This window comes from Trichosurus vulpecula, chromosome 3, assembly GCF_011100635.1.
Source record: "Trichosurus vulpecula isolate mTriVul1 chromosome 3, mTriVul1.pri, whole genome shotgun sequence".
NCBI lineage: Eukaryota > Metazoa > Chordata > Mammalia > Diprotodontia > Phalangeridae > Trichosurus > Trichosurus vulpecula.
Window position 1 is genome coordinate 243,789,906 of NC_050575.1, and position 16,999 is coordinate 243,806,904.

At 44.8% G+C, this 16,999-nt stretch overlaps 1 protein-coding gene across 2 annotated transcripts in view; it reads left to right on the top strand.

Annotated features, from left to right (window-relative positions):
• LOC118843261 (ribonuclease H1-like) overlaps window positions 1-16,999 on the top strand; it is a 28,851-nt gene that overhangs the window by 229 nt on the left and 11,623 nt on the right. Inside the window, exon 1 of one of the 2 annotated variants that reach the window (XM_036750798.1) lies at window positions 15,542-15,730. The exons of the other annotated variant lie outside the window; for it this stretch is intronic. The gene's annotated coding sequence lies outside the window, so the exon portion shown is untranslated. Of the gene's footprint in view, window positions 1-15,541; window positions 15,731-16,999 lie in introns of those variants that run through there. 2 annotated transcript variants of the gene reach the window in all.

Sequence of the window (16,999 nt, forward strand, 5' to 3'; positions counted from 1 at the left end):
AGGAGGAAAATACAGGGGAACTCCCTGATAGCAGTCCATGGAAATGTGGGTGCTGGTGTCTTAAGTAATAGATTTGTTTGGGCCACCTAAGGATGCAGGGAGGAGATGACCTCAAAACACGGCTAGGTTTGAGTATCCTGTTTACTGAGATGAAATTGTCAGCTGCTGGCAAAGAGGTGAAGATAATGGAAAAAGACCTAGGTCGAGAATGAGATAATGTGGGCTACCGTCTCATGAAAGTAGTGAAAGAGAGGGAAAATGCCCATCTACCTTAGTACTGATGAGGTTAAAGAAAATTGATGATGTAAGGGAACCAGAGGTTTCTAGGGGTGCTCGAGACCCCAAAATACCAACATGCCGGGTCCTGCCAAATGAATTCAACTTGAGCCTTCTCAGCCAAGGAAAAAGACAAAGTTTATTAAGGGTTTGCCATATTGGGTTGTCTTAAGAAATCTCACCATTTGTGATGCCTGTTTTCACAAGCAGGCCAGATTCAATCTGAGCTGAGCTAGATTGAATCTGAGCAACTTCATGGAGGCAAGATGAAACTTATATACACAAAGGTTGTAAGACGGATCTAGGGTGGTCCTGGGGTGATGAGAGGAGGGGTTTAGGGAGGGTCTTGAGGAGGAGTCTAGGGAGGAGCTTGATAGGACTGGGATGAGGTCAGACTCCAGGAGCCAAGAGAATGGGATTAAAGGTAGGAAGTAGTTGAAGGCTACCTGGAGATGATAGACAATAAGAGAGCTAGGGTAGCAGAGCTAGGGTATAGATATTTTGATCAGGATCAAGAGTGGGAAACAGCCAAAAGGGAATCCAGAGGTAGCCAGACAATGGAAGGCTAGGCTAGGCTAAACTAGGCTATTTGGGCATGAAAAGCCAGATCAAGTGGGAAGATTCAGCATGGGGCTCAAGGAGGTTCCCACAGTCTAAACCCCATCATTCCTCTCTCAAACAAATGCGACCCAAATTCTTTTGGGGTAAAGGGCAGAAGGTCTCAGTTTCTGAAATTTCTTCCTGCTGGCAAGGGGCATAGAGTTGTCCCTGCCTTGATGGGTGGCGTTCAACGGGTACATAGTTCAAGCAGTCATCTGGCTTGGAGCCTCTTCTTGTCCACCTGTACCCTGGAGGGTGCTGGAATCTTTCTAAACAGTAACTTGGTGTCCTCCAAGGGCTCACAGGTGTATTCCAGAGTCTCCAGGGGAAAAGCAAGAGGTGATACTTTAATCCCAGAATTATGAGTCCAGCTGGGGAGGCCTTTGAGTTTTACTGCCATTGGAGTGATGAGTATGATTCAGTAGGGTCCTTTCCAGTTGACATCTAACTGTTCTTTTTGGGTTTTCCATGATTTTAAGTAGAATCAATTTCCCAGTTGTACTGTAGCAGGACGCTCTTTTTCATTGCCAACAGGTTTTGGAAGTCACTTCTTGGCACATTTGGTTAGAGCATTCCTGACAGCCCCTAACTGAGTTGCAAATTGGGTGATTAAATGCTGTTCTGGATCTACAAGTGATGAGAGCACAATCTCTGGGAACCTCCTTGAACCTGGAATACAGTCTCTGGGAGCCCCCTTGAACTCTCCTTGAGTCTTCCAACTGGATCTGGCCTTCACCTAAGGCCATGGGCCTTGCATTATCATTTGGCCCAAGTCTCTGTGTAGCCTAGCCCTCTATTGTCCAGCTATTTTCCCCCTCACTTAATCCTGATCAAAATATCTATACCCTAGCTGTTACCCAAGCCCTCTATTTTCTCTCATCTCCATGTAGCCTTCAGCTATTTCCTACCCTGGAGTCTGACCTCATCTCAGTCCCATCAAGCTCCTCCTTAGACTGCTCTTCAAGTCCCTCCCTAAACCCCTCCTCTAGTCACCCCAGACAACCCCTCAATCCCTCCCACAATCTTTGTGTATATAATCTCCATCTTGCCTCCATGAAGGCGCTCAGATTCAATCTAGCTCAGTAGATTGAATCTGGCCCGCCCGTCACAAAGGGTGGGATTTCTTGGGACAGCCCATTATGGTGAATCCCTAATAAACTTTGTCTTTTCCCTTAGCTGAGAAGGCTTGAGTCGAATTCTTTCGGCAGGACCCGGCATGTCGGTATTTTGGGGTCACAAACACCCCTACAAACCTATGGTTCCTTACCATATTTATTTTGATTAAACCTCTTCACAAGGATGTCAGTGGTTAGAAAGGGCCTCCCATATTGGAGTTCAAAGGGACTAAGCTTGGCATTTTCCTGTGGTGTGATACATACTCTGAGAAGCCCAATTGGAAGATTCTTTTTTTTTTTAATTTAAATTTATTTATTTAACATATTTGGTTTTCAGCATTGATTTTCACAACAGTTTGAATTACAAATTTTCTCCCCATTTCTACCCTCCCCCCCACTCCAAGATGGCTTATATTCTGGTTGCCCTGTTCCCCAGTCAGCCCTCCCCTCTATCACCCCCCTCCCCTCTCATCCCCTTTTCCCTTCCTTTCTTGTAGGGCAAGATAAATTTCTACGCCCCATTGCCTGTGTATCTTATTTTTTAGTTGCATACAAAAACTTTTTTTGTTTTTGAACATCTGATTTTAAAACTTTGAGTTCCAAATTCTCTCTCCTCTTCCCTTCCCACCCACCCTCCCTAAGAAGCCAAGCAATTAAACCTAGGCCACACGTATTATTATGTATAACCCTTCCACAATACTCATGTTGTGAAAGGCTAACTACATTTTGCTCCTTCCCAACCCATCCCACTTTATTGAATTTTCTCCCTTGACCCTGTCCCCTTTCCAAAGTGTTTGTTTTGATTACCTCCACCCCCATCTGCCCTCCCCTCCATCATCCCCTGGCTTTTATTTTTTTTTTATCTTCCTCCCTCTTCTTTCCTGTGGGGTAAGATACCCAACTGAGTATGTATGGTATTCCCCCTCAGGCCAAATCTGATGAGAGCAAGGTTCACTCATTCCCCCCTCACCTGCCCTCTCCCCTCCTCCCATAGAACTGCTTCCTCTTGCCACCTTTATGTGAGATAATCCACCCCATTCTATCTCTCCCTATCTCCCTCTCTCAGTATGTTGCTCTCTCATCCCTTAATTTCATTTCTTTTAGATATCTTCCCTTCATCTTCAACTCACCCTGTGTCTGCTCTCTCTCTTTTACATATATATATATAAAAACACATATATATATACACATACATACACATACATACATATACACATAGATATATACATACATACACATTCACTTATATATATACATAAACATATATATATGCATATTCCCTTCAACTACCCTAATACTGAGGTCTCATGAATCATACACATCAGCTTTCCATGTAGGAATGTAAACAAAACAGTTCCACTTTAGTAAGTCCCTTGCAATTTCCGTTTCTTGATTACCTTTTCATGCTTTTCTTGATTCTTGTGTTTGAAAGTCAAATTTTCTATTCAGTTCTGGTCTTTTCACTGAGAAAGCTTGAAAGTCCTCTATTTTACTGAAAATCCATATTTTGCCTTAGAACGTGATACTCAGTTTTGCTGGGTAGGTGATTCTAGGTTTTAATCCTAGCTCCATTGACCTCCAGAATATCGCATTCCAAGCCCTTCGATCTCTTAATGTAGAAGCTGCCAGATCTTGGATTATTCTGATTGGGTTTCCACAATACTCAAATTGTTTCTTTCTGGCTGCTTGCAGTATTTTCTCCTTGATCTGGGAGCTCTGGAATTTGGCAACAATATTCCTAGGAGATTTCTTTTTGGGATCTATTTGAGGAGGCGATCGATGGATTCTTTCAATTTCTATTTTGCCCTGTGGCTCTAGAATATCAGGACAGTTCTCCTTGATAATTTCTTGAAAGATGGTATCTAGGCTCTTTTTTTGATCATGGCTTTCAGGTAGTCCAATAATTTTTAAATTCTCTCTCCTGCATCTATTTTCCAGGTCAGTGGTTTTTCCAAGGAGATATTTCACATTGTCTTCCATTTTTTCATTCCTTTGGTTCTGTTTTATAATATCTTGATTTCTCATAAAGTCACTAGCTTCCACTTGCTCCAATCTAATTTTTAAAGTAGTATTTTCTTCAGTGGTCTTTTGGACCTCCTTTTCCATTTGGCTAATTCTGCCTTTCAAGGCATTCTTCTCCTCATTGGCTTTTTGGAGCTCTTTTGCCATTTGAGTTAGTCTGTTTTTTAAGGTGTTGTTTTCTTCAGTGTATTTTTCAGTATTTTTTTGGGTCTCCTTTAGCAAGTCATTGACTTGTTTTTCATGGTTTTCTCAGCATCCTTCTCATTTCTCTTCCCAATTTTTCCTCTACTTCTCTAACTTGCTTTTCCAAATCCTTTTTGAGTTCTTCTATGGCCTGGGGCCAGTTCATGTTTTTCTTGGAGGCTTTTGTTGTAGGCTCTATGACTTTGTTGTCTTCTTTAGGCTGTATGTTTTGGTCTTCTTTGTCACCAAAGAAAGAATCCAAAGTCTGAGACTGAATCTGGGCACGTTTTCGCTGCCTGGCCATATTCCCAACCAACTAACTTGACCCTTGAGTTTTTCAGTGGGGTATGACTGCTTGTAGACTAACGAGTTCTATGTTCCACGTTTGAAGGGGAGGTGCCAGTTCTGTCAGACCCGTACTACTCCTTCCCCAAGAACCCCTAGTCCAGACTGGGCTTAGATCTTCAGCAGGCTGTTGCACTCCTGCTCTGATCCACCATTTAATTCCTCCCACCAGGTGGGCCTGGAGCAGGAAGTAACAACAGCTGTAGCTGCCCCACCTCCGCTGCCCCCGGGGCTGGAAGCCGAACCGCGAACTCCTTCCACTCCTGCAGCTTTTCCCACTAACCTTCTCCGCAGTCTTTGGTGTTTGTGGCTCAAGGAGTCTGGTAACTGCCGCAGCTCACATATTCAGGGCGCTAGGGCCCCCTCTGCCCAGCTTCTGGTCTGGATGGTCCACGCCGCTCAGGCTGGGCTCTGCTGCACTCTGTTCCCAGCTCCCAGCTCCCAGCTCCCAGCTCCGTGTGGAATAGACCTCACCCAGAGACCATCCAGGCTGTCCTGGGCTGGAGCCCTGCTTCCCTCTGCTGTTCTGTGGGTTCTGCCATTCTAGAATTGGTTCAGAGCCATTTTTTATAGGTTTTTGGAGAGACTCGGGTATGGAGCTCACTCTAGTCCCTGCTTACCAGCCGCCATCTTGGCTCCCATTTCAATTGGAAGATTCTTAATCCAATCTTCTTGAGTTTCTATGCACAGTTTAGTAAGGACCCACTTAAGGGTATGATTCGTTTTCTCTACTTTACCAGAAGACTTTGGATTCCAGGCTGAGTGGAGGTGGTAAGTGTTTTTAAACGTCTTTGTCACAGCCTAGATTATCTGTGAAATAAAAGCTAGGCCATTGTCACTCTGTAAGGAGCCAGGCAAGCCAAAACAAGGTATAACTTCCTTTAATAGGAATTTTGATACCTCCCGAGACTTTTCAGTTCTGCAAGGAAAAGCCTCTAAACAACTAGTAAAGGTATCAACAAAAACCAAAAGAAATTTGAAACCCCTACATGGGGGCATATGTGTAAAGTCTATCTGCCAGTCTTCACGTGGATAGGTACCCCTCCTCTGAACAGGTTTTAAAAGAGGAGGAGGTTTGGCTGTCCCTTCAGGATTCACCTGGGCACAAGTTGGGCAAGCCCAACAGACTTGTCGGATGGTTTCTCCTAGCTTGTTGCCAGTCTCAGAACTGGCAGGCGACGTTCTTAGCTGCAGTGTCTGCCAGGTGATTTCCCACTGCCTGTTCTGTTCCCCCTTTCTGCTGGCCTTTGCAAAAGATAACAGCTATCTCTGCTGGCTTCTGAACAGCTTGGAGGAGATGTGAAATCTCCTGGGCATGTTTGATAGAGACATTTTTTGCCATCAGGTATCCCCTTTCTCTCCAAATTGCTCCATGGGCATGTAGAACATGGAAAGCATATTTTGAGTCAGTAGAAATATTTACTCTAAAATTTTCCCCTAGGTCTAGGGCTCTGGTGAGTGCTATTAATTCTGTCTTCCGGGCAGAGGTCCCAGGGGGAAAGGGTTTTGCCTCTGTGGTTTGGTGGAGGCTGATTACTGCATACCCAGCCTTCCTAACCTCTTTTTCAATAAAGCTAGACCCATCTGTATACCAATCTGCTTTGGGGTTTGGGAGAGGCAAATCTTTCAGGTCAGGTCTACTAGTATGAATGCAGTCCAAAGTCTCTACACAGTCATGTACCAAAGCATCTGAGTTTGCGTTGTCTAGAAGGAGAGTTGCTGGGTTAAGTGTGTGACACATCCAAAGGATTAGGTCAGGGGTATCTAAAAGCAAAGCCTGATATTTGGTGAACCTGCCACTAGACAGCCAGGATGCTCTGAACTCGGTATGGAGTCAGAACTTCCAGGGGCTGGCTAAGTGTAACTTTAGAGGCTTCCTCAATTAGAAGGGCTATAGCAGCTACAGCCCTGAGACATGCAGGCCATCCAGCAGCCACGGAGTCTAACAGTTTTGAAAAATAGGCAACAGGCCTGAGGTCAGGTCCTAAGGACTGGATCAGTACTCTCAAAGCCTGTCCTCTCCTTTCATCAACATAGAAAGTGAAAGGTTTTTCTAGATTGGGCAGAGCTAAGGCTGGAGTGGTGGTCAATGTAGCTTTCACAGTCTCAAAAGCTTGTGCTGGGTAGAGGCACCCCTCTAGAGGGAGTGAGTCAGTGCCTTGAGTGGCAATTAATGGTTGCAGTCCCTCCCAAGCCTTGGGCTTCATTGGATATTGAAGGCGAAGGAGGGGAACTATGGCTGGGGTGGCAGAAGCAGCTTGCCCAGGAATTTCCTGATCCTAAACAATTGGCTCAACCCTCTCCCACACCTCTGAGGGAACATGGGGAGGTCTAGTAAACAGAGGGAAAAAGGAGTTGTGAAGTTTAACTAGAGAAAATTGGCTCCCCAATTTCACCATCAGTTCCCTTCCCAACATGGGGACAGGGCAAGAGGAGAGCATAAGGAAGGAGTGTTCAAACAACAGATCAAGTAGGTGTAGAGGGAGAAATGAACCCAGGGATGCAGAAATCCCAAACCAAAATTCCCAAGGCAAGGCCACCTGGAATGAATTCACGGACCCAAGCATTCTTTAAAGTCAAGGAGGCAAAGATTTATTACGCTTGCGGGCAAGAGTTCCTAGGGAACCCGCAACCATACAGGGCTACAGGGAAAGTTTAAGTACAAGATTTAGGGGTGAAATCTGTCAATCAGTTGTGTTGGGGTGGGATTAGGGAGTGGTCAGGGTGTGATTAGGGGTTGGTCAGTTCTTAAAGGAATATGCACTTTTTGCATCTACTGCACAGGTATCTTACCCAGAGTTCACTGGGAAATAGCCCAATGGGGGGCTAGCAGGAGTTGTGGTTTTGCCTGTGTAACATCACTAAGTCACCAGGAGTTCAGGGCTAGCTGGAGATACTGGCTAGGTTCCATCAAGTACCTTGTTAGTCAAGATTAATGTAAGGGAGTATACATTTGAACTATGTCTAGGATACATGTTAGACTCAGTATGTGGTCAGTTATCAACACCTGAATCAATCTATAATTGGGCATAGCTGCTTACTAAGGAAGAAGCAGAGATAGTTTTGGGGCTCACTGCTGTTTAGCTAGAGAGGCTGCTTGGGAAAGAATATTTGAGAACTAGATGTGTTCTGAAATTGGAATTCTGCCACAGGGACAGGCACCCAGGCAGAGGCTAAGGGGAAATGTGATGTTAGAATTAGGGTCCAAGCACAAGCACCCCAAGCACAAGCACCCCATCAGTAGGCAGGGGAGAGGGAATGTCTGGAGACATCCTTTAGTTTCCCCTTCGATGCCCGTGACTCGACAGGTCAAGGGGCACGTAGGGCCAGAGGAATTGGTTAAAACAAGAGAACATAGCCATGATAAAGTGGAGAACCATACCTTCAGCCTCGATTTTGCCCAGAGCTCAGGTGAGACAGACACTGCCAAGCCCCAGGCTTTCCCCTCCTTCCAGGTCTTGAGAATACTGGAGGACAGGGTACCAGGAGGCAACTCCACCACTTTTCCAACCTAGGGGATAATCCTTCCTCCAGTGTCCCTCCTTGTTACATGCTGGGCACAGTCCTGGAGGTGTGGATCCTGGTGGCTTCCTCCAGGGAGGTGCCCTAGAGGGTCACTCCTTGGACCAGTGACCCTCCTTGTGGCATTGAAAGCAGGTTTCCCCACTGCCCAAGGCGACGGGCTTCCTCCAAGGGGGTGCCCTGGAGGGATGCTCCTTGGGTCTTTTGCTGGCCAGGGAAGCAGCCAAGAATTGAGCATGTTCTGTCTTTAGCCCTTTCTCTGCTTTCTCTTTCTTCTGCTGCAACCAGGTCTCTGTTGTTAAAGACTCCAAAGTCCATCTCCAGTAATTGGGCCAGAGGTGTTTGGGGTCCCATTGCCAATTTCTGCAGTTTCCTCCTAATATCTGGAGAAGACTGATTAATGAAATGCATGCTAAGGATTACCATACCTTCTATAGAATCAGGATCCAAGTTGGTATACTTATTTTTTTATGTTGAATTCCATACTTTATTATTTCATATTTTTTAGTTTCTAGCATTGATTTCCACAAGATTTTGAGTTACCAATTTTCTCCTCATTTCTACCCTCCCCCCAGTCCAAGATGGCATATATTCTGATTGCCCCATTCCCCAGTCAACCCTCCCTCTGTCACCTCACTCCCTCTCCCCCCCCATCTCTTTTCCACTTACTTTCTTGTAGAGCAAGATAGATTTCTATGCCCCACTGCCCGTATATCTTATTTCCCAGTTGCATGCAAAAAAACAACTTTCTTTTTTGAGAATCTACTTTTAAAACTTTGAGTTCCAAATTCCTTCCCCGGCTCGTTCCCCACCCACTCTCCCTAAGAAGGCAAGCAATTCAACATAGGCCACACATGTATTATTATGCAAAACACTTCCATAAATAGTCATGTTGTGAAAGACTATTCCTGCATCCTATCCTGTCCCCCTTTATTCAATTTTCTTCCTTGACCCTGTCCCTTTTCAAAAGTATTTGCTTTTGATTACTTCTTCCCCCATCTGTCCTCACTCCTATTGTCCTCCACTTTCTTATCCCCTTCCCCCTACTTTCATGTGGGGTAAGATACCCAATTGAGTGTGTATGGTATTACCTCCTCAAGTCAAATCCAATGACAGCAAGATTCACTCATTCCCCCTTACCTGCCCCCTCTTCCCTTCCTACAGAACTGCTTTTTCTTGCCACTTTTATGTGAGATAATTTACCCCATTCTATCTCTCCATTTCTCCCTCTCTCAACATATTCCTCTCCCATCCCTTAATTTTATTTTATTTTTTAGATATCATCCCTTCATATTAAGCTCACACTGTGCCCTCTGTCTATATGCATGTATATTCCCTTCAACTACCCTAATATTGAGAAAGGTCTCATGAATTACACATAACATCTTTCCATGTAGGAATGTAAACAAAACAGTTCCACTTTAGTAGGTCCCTTATGATTTCTCTTTCTTGTTTATCTTTTCAGGCTTATCTTGATTCTTGTGTTTGAAAGTCAAATTTTCTATTCAACTCTGGTGTTTTCACTGAGAAAGCTTGAAAGTCCTCTATTTTATTGAAAATCCATATTTTGCCTTGGAGCATGATACTCAGTTTTGCTGGATAGGTGATTCCTGGTTTTAATCCTAGCTCCATTGACCTCTGGAATATCATATTCCAAGCCCTTCGATCCCTTAATGTGGAAGCTGCTAGATCTTGTATTATCCTGATTATGTTTCCACAATACTCAAATTGTTTCTTTCTGGCTGCTTGCAGTATCTTCTCCTTGACCTGGGAATTCTGGAATTTGGTAACAATATTCTTAGGAGTTTTCTTTTGGGGATCTTTTTCAAGAGGCAATTGGTGGATTCTTTCAATTTCTATTTTATCCTCTGTCTCTAGAATATCAGGGTAATTTTCCTTTATATTTCTTGAAAGATGATATCTAAGCTCTTTTTTTGATCATGGCTTTCAGGTAGTCCAATAATTTTTAAATTATCTCTCCTGGATCTCTTCTCCAGGTCAGTGGTTTTTCCAATGAAATATTTCACATTGTCTTCATTTTTTCATTCCTTTGGTTCTGTTTTATAATATCTTGATTTCTCATCAAGTCACTAGCTTCCACTTGCTCCACTCTAATTTTTAAGGTGGTATTTTCTTCAGTGGTCTTTTGGACCTCTTTTTCCATTTGGCTAATTCTGCCTTTCAAGGCATTCTTCTCCTCATTGGCTTTTTAGAGTTCTTTTGCCATTTGAGTTAGCCTATTTTTTAAGGTGTTATTTTCTTCAGTATTTTGGGGGGTCTCCTTTAGCCAGTCATTGACTTGTTTTTCATGGTTTTCTCACATCACTCTCATTTCTCTTCCCAATTTTTCCTCTACTTCTCCAACTTGCTTTTCCAAATGCTTTTTGATCTCTTCCATGGCCTGAGACCAGTTCATGTTTTTCTTGGAGGCTTTTGATGTAGGCTCTTTGCCTTTGTTGACTTCTTCCGGCTGTATGTTTTGGTCTTCTTTGTCACCAAAGAAAGATTCCAAAATCTGAGTCTGAATCTGAGTCCATTTTCACTGCCTGTTCATGTTCCCAGCCAATTACTTGACCCTTGAGCTTTTCATGGGGGTATGACTGCTTGTAAAGTAGAGAATACTTTGTCCCAAGCTTGAGGGGCTGCTCTGTTGTTTTCAGAGCTATTTCTACACAGCAAGCTCTGCCACACCAGCACTCCTGCTCCCCCCAAGAACCGCCAACCAGGACCACAACTCAGATCTAAGCAGGCTCTGCACTCTTGTTCTGATCCACCACTTAATTCCTCCCACCAGGTAGGCCTGGCACCAGAAACAACTCCAGCTGTAGCTCTGGAAACAGCCTCAGAGATGCACCACCTCTGCTTTCCCTGGGGTGGTAGCCAAGGGCCAACTCCTTTCACTCAGTCCCCGCAGTTTTTCCCACTAACCTTGTCTGTTGTCTTTGGTGTTTATGGGTTGAAAAGTCTGGTAACTGCCACAGCTCACTGATTCAGGGCGCTATGGCCTGTTCTGCCCAGCTCCCTGTCTGGTTGGTCCCGGCACAGCCCATGCTGGGCTCTGCTCTGCTCCACTCCCAGCATGGTGTGATAGACCTTACCCAGTGCCCACCCAGGCTGTCCTAGGCTGGAGCCCTGATTCCCTCTGCTATTTCATGGGTTTTGTGGCTCTAGAATTTGTTCAGAGTCATTTTTTATAGGTGTTTGGAGGGACCTGGGGGAGAGCTTAAGCAAGTCCCTGCTTTCCAGCCACCATCTTGGCTCTGCCCTCCCCCCCTCACCCTGATACTTCTTAATAGTTTCTACTACCTTGTTTTGGAAAAGAGCAGGGTTTTCCTTTTCTCCCTGAGTAATCTCCCTAATTTTTTGAAAATTTATTTGCTTTTGGAATGCTGTTCTTAGGCCTTCTAACAGACAAATTATTATATGATCTCTCTTTCCTCCATTCTCACTCTTTTGATAATTCCATCCTGGTTCACTATTGGGAACAGCAGCTGTTCATGGGGAGTATTTTATGGGGTTATTGCTAGCCAAATGATCCCCAAATTTTTGGGTGTGTTCCCAGATTCTCCTCTTCTCCTCAGTGGTACAATGGGTAGAGAAAAGGATATGCAAATCACCCCAAGAAAGTTCAAATTGCAGGGATAGATCCCTAAAACCCTCAGTAATCTTAGTGGGATCTTCTGAGTATCTCTCCAGTTTCTCTTTAACCTAAATGAGATGCAAAATACAGAAGGGAACATGGGACTCTAATTGTCCCACTGGATGAGGTAGGCACTTCTCTCAGGGGAAAAAGCTTTGAAGGCTCTGTGGGACCTGGAACTTGGAGAGGGATATAGGAAGTCCTGCTACTGGTGAGGGAGGGGCTGCGGGGTGCTGGCTGAAGTAGATCAGACTGCAAGGCCAGGGCATCCACCTGGCAAGGGAGACGACCCCCTGCGGAGGGGTAGGGGTCAGAAGGGGAATTACCCCAGAGACCTGAGTGGGCACCACCTCAGAGAGAGAGGCTGGGGAGGAGATATTGCTGTGGGGGCAGGACCCAAGGCCAGAACCTGAGTAGGGGTCCTTTCAGGGGAAGGGGCCACAGAGGGAGGCACCTCAACAAGACCCTTGGCTGGGACCTGAGCAGGGGTCACCAAGGGGGTAGGGGCCATGTGAGGAGATGCCGGTAGGAGACTTGGACAGTGAAGGAGGCAGGAAAAGAGGTGGGTCAGGCTAGAGGAAAAGGGAAGGGAAACCAAGGGAAAGAGGAGGTGACAAAGGAAGGGGAAGCGCAATAAACAAGGGTACTCGGGGGAGGTTGGGGAGCAGGAGGAGCTGGGGCCAAAGCCCTAGGGGCCATAAGAACAGTCATCCAAAATCTCTTGTTGACTCTCATTGCTCCTTTGTGGAGGAGCTGTAGTTATGAGCATCTTACAACCTTTTCTGAGAATGGAGTTCTGAGAGAGCTCCACGAAGACCATCATGTAGGAAATTTCTCTCCATTTTTCTTCTCTGCAACAGTATAACTCTAGATGCAAGAGAGTATTATATTGTGAAGTCCCCCCAGTGGGCCACGATTCATGGCCCTCTAGGTGATACTGAAAACAAGCAGTGTTGCAAAAGAACACCAGCTTTTTCTTTTTAAGTTGTTTAGAGAAAATAATTTTTTTCCAATTTTGTAAAAGATAACCCAAAGGCGAATTTTGGGAGATTGAAGAGGATTGACCCATTATGGGCTTGGGGGGCTGGAAGTCTCTTCCTCCACAAGGAGGATCTGGGAGTAAGCCTCAAAAAGGAACAAAATAAGACAGAAAAAAATAAACACAAAAAGGTACCTGGAATTTTCCCATTCCCTAGCCCTGAGAGAATTGAGAAAATTGGGCATGCACTTCTGGATAGGGCATCCAAACTTGTCCTCTATGCTTCAGAAGCTGAGCCCAGGTCCATGGCCTCAAACATAAACCACTGGACCCAGAACCTGAGAGCACCAGGCTGAGTACAAGAGAGCAAGTAGCTGTCTAACCTACTGGGACCTGGGAAGTCAGGCCCCAAAAAGCACCTCCAAAATGCTTGAAGAGGGAGAAGGGAATTGGGAGAGGGGGAGACTTACATACCTTCCAGTCTTGGCTGCAGAAGAACTTGAGATCAGCAGTATTCCTGGTCTCAAGGAACCAAAATGATGAGTTTTGGGGTTGAGGGGCGCTCTAGACCCCAAAATACCAACACGCCAGGTCCTGCCAAATGAATTCAATTTGAGCCTTCTCAGCCAAGGAAAAAGACAAAGTTTATTAAGGGTTTGCCATATTGGGTTATCTTAAGAAATCTTACCATTTGTGATGCCTGTTTTCACAAGCGGGCCAGGTTCAATCTGAGCTGAGCTAGACTGAATCTGAGCAACTTCAAGGAGGCAAGATGAAACTTACATACACAAAGATTGGAGGAGGGATCTAGGGTGGTCCTGGGGGGGGGGATGGAAGGAGGGGTTTAGAGACGGTCTTGAGGAGGAGTCTAGGGAGGAGCTTGATGGGACTGGGATGAGGTCAGACTCCAGGAGCCAAGAGAATGGGATTAAAGGTAGGAAGTAGTTGAAGGCTACCTGGAGATGACAGACAATAAGAGAGCTAGGGTAGCAGAGCTAGGGTATAGATATTTTGATCAGGATCAAGAGTGGGAAACAGCCAAAAGGGAATCCAGAGATAGCCAGACAATGGAAGGCTAGGCTAGGCTAAACTAGGCTAATTGGGCATGAAAAACCAGATCAAGTGGGAAGATTCAGTATGAGGCTCAAGGGGGTTCCCACAGTCTAAACCCCATCAGTACAGTTGTCATTTTGTGGGGATCAGAGGGCACCTAATACCAAAAGTGAAGGTCAGAGCATCTAAGGATTGGAACCCCGGACCCGGGAGGAAATGTAGCATCAGGGCCAGAAGTGAAGCAGATGGAAGTAGACCCAGTGCTGTCATAACAATTTAGACTGTTTTAGAGAGCCAGATTAAGCAGAACCATTGGGGAAATGACCTATTTACATAGCTCTTATCTCCCTGGTCAGAAATGTGAAATCTTTGAGGGCAGGGATTATTTCAATTTTACCATTGTATCCCCACAGATAAACCCGGTATCTGGAATAGAATAGGTGCTTACTAAATGCTTGTTGATTGACAGAAGGGGAAGGAAGGTAAATTACAATGTCATGGAAGTTATAAAATTGTAAAGCTGAAAGCAGTCTTAAAGATGTTTGAGTTAATACATTTTAGAGATTTGACACCAAAGGAAGCATAATTGATAGTCATATAGTAGTTTAAAGTTTGCAAAACACTTTACATGCATTCTGCATTGAACTTGATCCTCAAAAAGCTATGTAATAAGTGTTTTGTAAGGGGAAAAACTGAGGCTAAGAGAGGTTAAGTGATTTGCTCAGGGTTACTGTAAGAAAGGGGGGGGGGGCGTAGTTTTGTTTCCACAGAGTTGAAAGTATCCCTCTTCCTTCCCCTCCCCACAGCTTTAGCAGAATGTAAGTCAGGTGACTGATTAGAACTACTTCCAATAAGAGTTCTGATCTAACAGAGACCAGGACTGTGGTCGGTCAGGTGAAAGGTTAAATGGCTTAAAGGAGGCATTTGAGGAGGGCATGACGTAGGCAGGCAGGGGGCTGCATCTGGCCAATGAAGAGCCTGGTGGGAGATTCAAAGGGGGGGGTCAACAAAAGGACTGGTGTCCATCCGAGTCTTTGTACTCTCCTGTATTCTGTTCAGCGGATGTACCCATTTATTCAGATTGAATGAATGTAAAATATAATTAAAATGTTCCTGGCTTCCCAACAACTATTATTTATTCCTACACAATGTAAGTATGTTTCTAACAGTTACCCACCTAGATTTTTCTGACATCAGAACCAGTGTTCTAACTATTACACCACACAGCCTCTCCTGTTACTAGTTGATAATATTTAGTGAGGGTTAGAATCTAGTTACCAATTATTGATTGAATCATAGATTTAGAGCTGGATGGTATCTTAAAGGGTAACGAGTTCACTCTATTTTACAGAAGAGAAAACTGAGGTCCAAAGATTTAAAGAGATTTGCCTAAGATCATTGTAAGGAATGCTATAGCTTCCCAAACCAGCTAAATTAAGAAGGCCCAGGGAAGCTCAAAAAGCCCTGAAAGGGAAACTGTGTCACCCAGTCAGTGTAAGATCAGCAGAGACCTGGGGCAGGGTCACCAGTGTGAGAGATGGCCAGCAGGAGTGTTTCCTCAGGCCTAGTTTTGTTTCCCAGGAAACAAAATAGAACTTTATGTTAAGTTTCCAGTTCTCAAATAAGTTTCTATTTCTCCAAATCCGAGTCAGCATAGTTCCTGGGCACTCCTACTTCGTGGTATGCATCTAGTTTCCAAGCATGGGCATGTTTGCTTCTATTGGGTATTAGCTGCTATTTAGAATGTACATTCTGGGTACCCAGCAAATGAGGAAAGGGGTAAGAAAGTGGGAGGGGGCATGCCTTAGGGCAATACAACTCTGCTTCTTCTAGGCAGCAGGTTTACTTCCTGGCTGCCGCTGTTTGAGGGACAGGGGCTGTGCACTTTCTCATGAGAAAGAATAAAGACCTTTTCTGATCTCTGGTTCAGACTCCGGACTTTTGATTCTGGTGCTGGTTGTCCCACACACCAGCACAGGCGGGGCAGAGGCCAGGGTAAGTAGTAATGGGGTTGAGGCCTCTTTCCAGTTTTAAACCCTCAGGACACCTCTTAGTTCAAGTGGATTTGCAATCATCTTCCTTTTCTTCTTAAGGAAGTGGCTGCCTACTTGCCTTTCCTAGGCGACCTAGCTAGTTGCTTCTGACCAGTTCTCCTTCCCCAAGGGTGAGAGTGAGGGAGGGGAACACAGTAAATTCTCACTTCTGTCTCCACCTTACCTTCCTATCCCTGACTTTAGCACACAGTTTGTTGGAGGTTTACAGTGAAAATTTGTTTTTAGAAGTAGCAACAAAGGCAAACAGATGAGGGGGAAAATTCCATTCTAATAGTTCCCCCACATTTTGTGTTCCTCTGCTGTTAAAGCTGCTTTCTCTTTAACCCATGGACAACCCAGTGTAATAAGAAAGAATGTCAGCCCCAGGGTACTCAGCTCGTGTACAGGGGACCTTCTAAGGTTGTTAGGGTGCATGAGTAAGGGGATTTCCACTGGGATCATCCAGATTCCCAATATAGAGGCACTTACACTAATTTTTACACAGCCTCTCTAGCTTGGTATAACATACCAAGACATACAGAGAATACTACACTGGAATTTCAAAAATTGAGGAGTCCTCTCCATATCATAATGAGGCATCACAATAGGCCTTTATAGGCAGGGATTTGGGGTTTTTTTTGGGGGGGGGGCAAGGCATTTTACTCAGGGTCCACTATGAGAAGCCCACAGTGGGGGGGAGGGGGGAACAACAACTAAGCAGTGTGTTTTTAGGTCTGCAACATCACTAAGTCAACAGATGGTTGTAGCTACCATGTTTGTTACCAGTCAATGTCTTGATCGGACAAAATAGATTGGGGAGTGGATGTATATCTTGACATTTGGAATGTATATGGTAACAGAGGAAAACAGTAGGAGATAGTTCTGTTTAAACAAGGGAAATTCTACAGGGGTCATCTTGTTCTGGTAACAGAGACAGATAGTTTGCTTCACTGGGGCCCACTCATGAGTTATTGCCAGACATATGGTCTTTGGGCTGGGGTCCAACTGATGAGGTCAGGGAACTGTATGTTGAAGTTTAAGGGTGATCAAGACCCCAAAATACCTACACGCTGGGTCTTGCTTGAATGAGTTTGACTCAAGCCTTCTTTCAGCCAAAGAGAAAAACAAAGTTTATTAAAGATTTGCCATATTGGGTAGAGTCTTAAGAAATCTCACCATTTGAGACTCTTGTCTGACAAGCTGGACAGATTCAATCTAGATTGAATCTGAG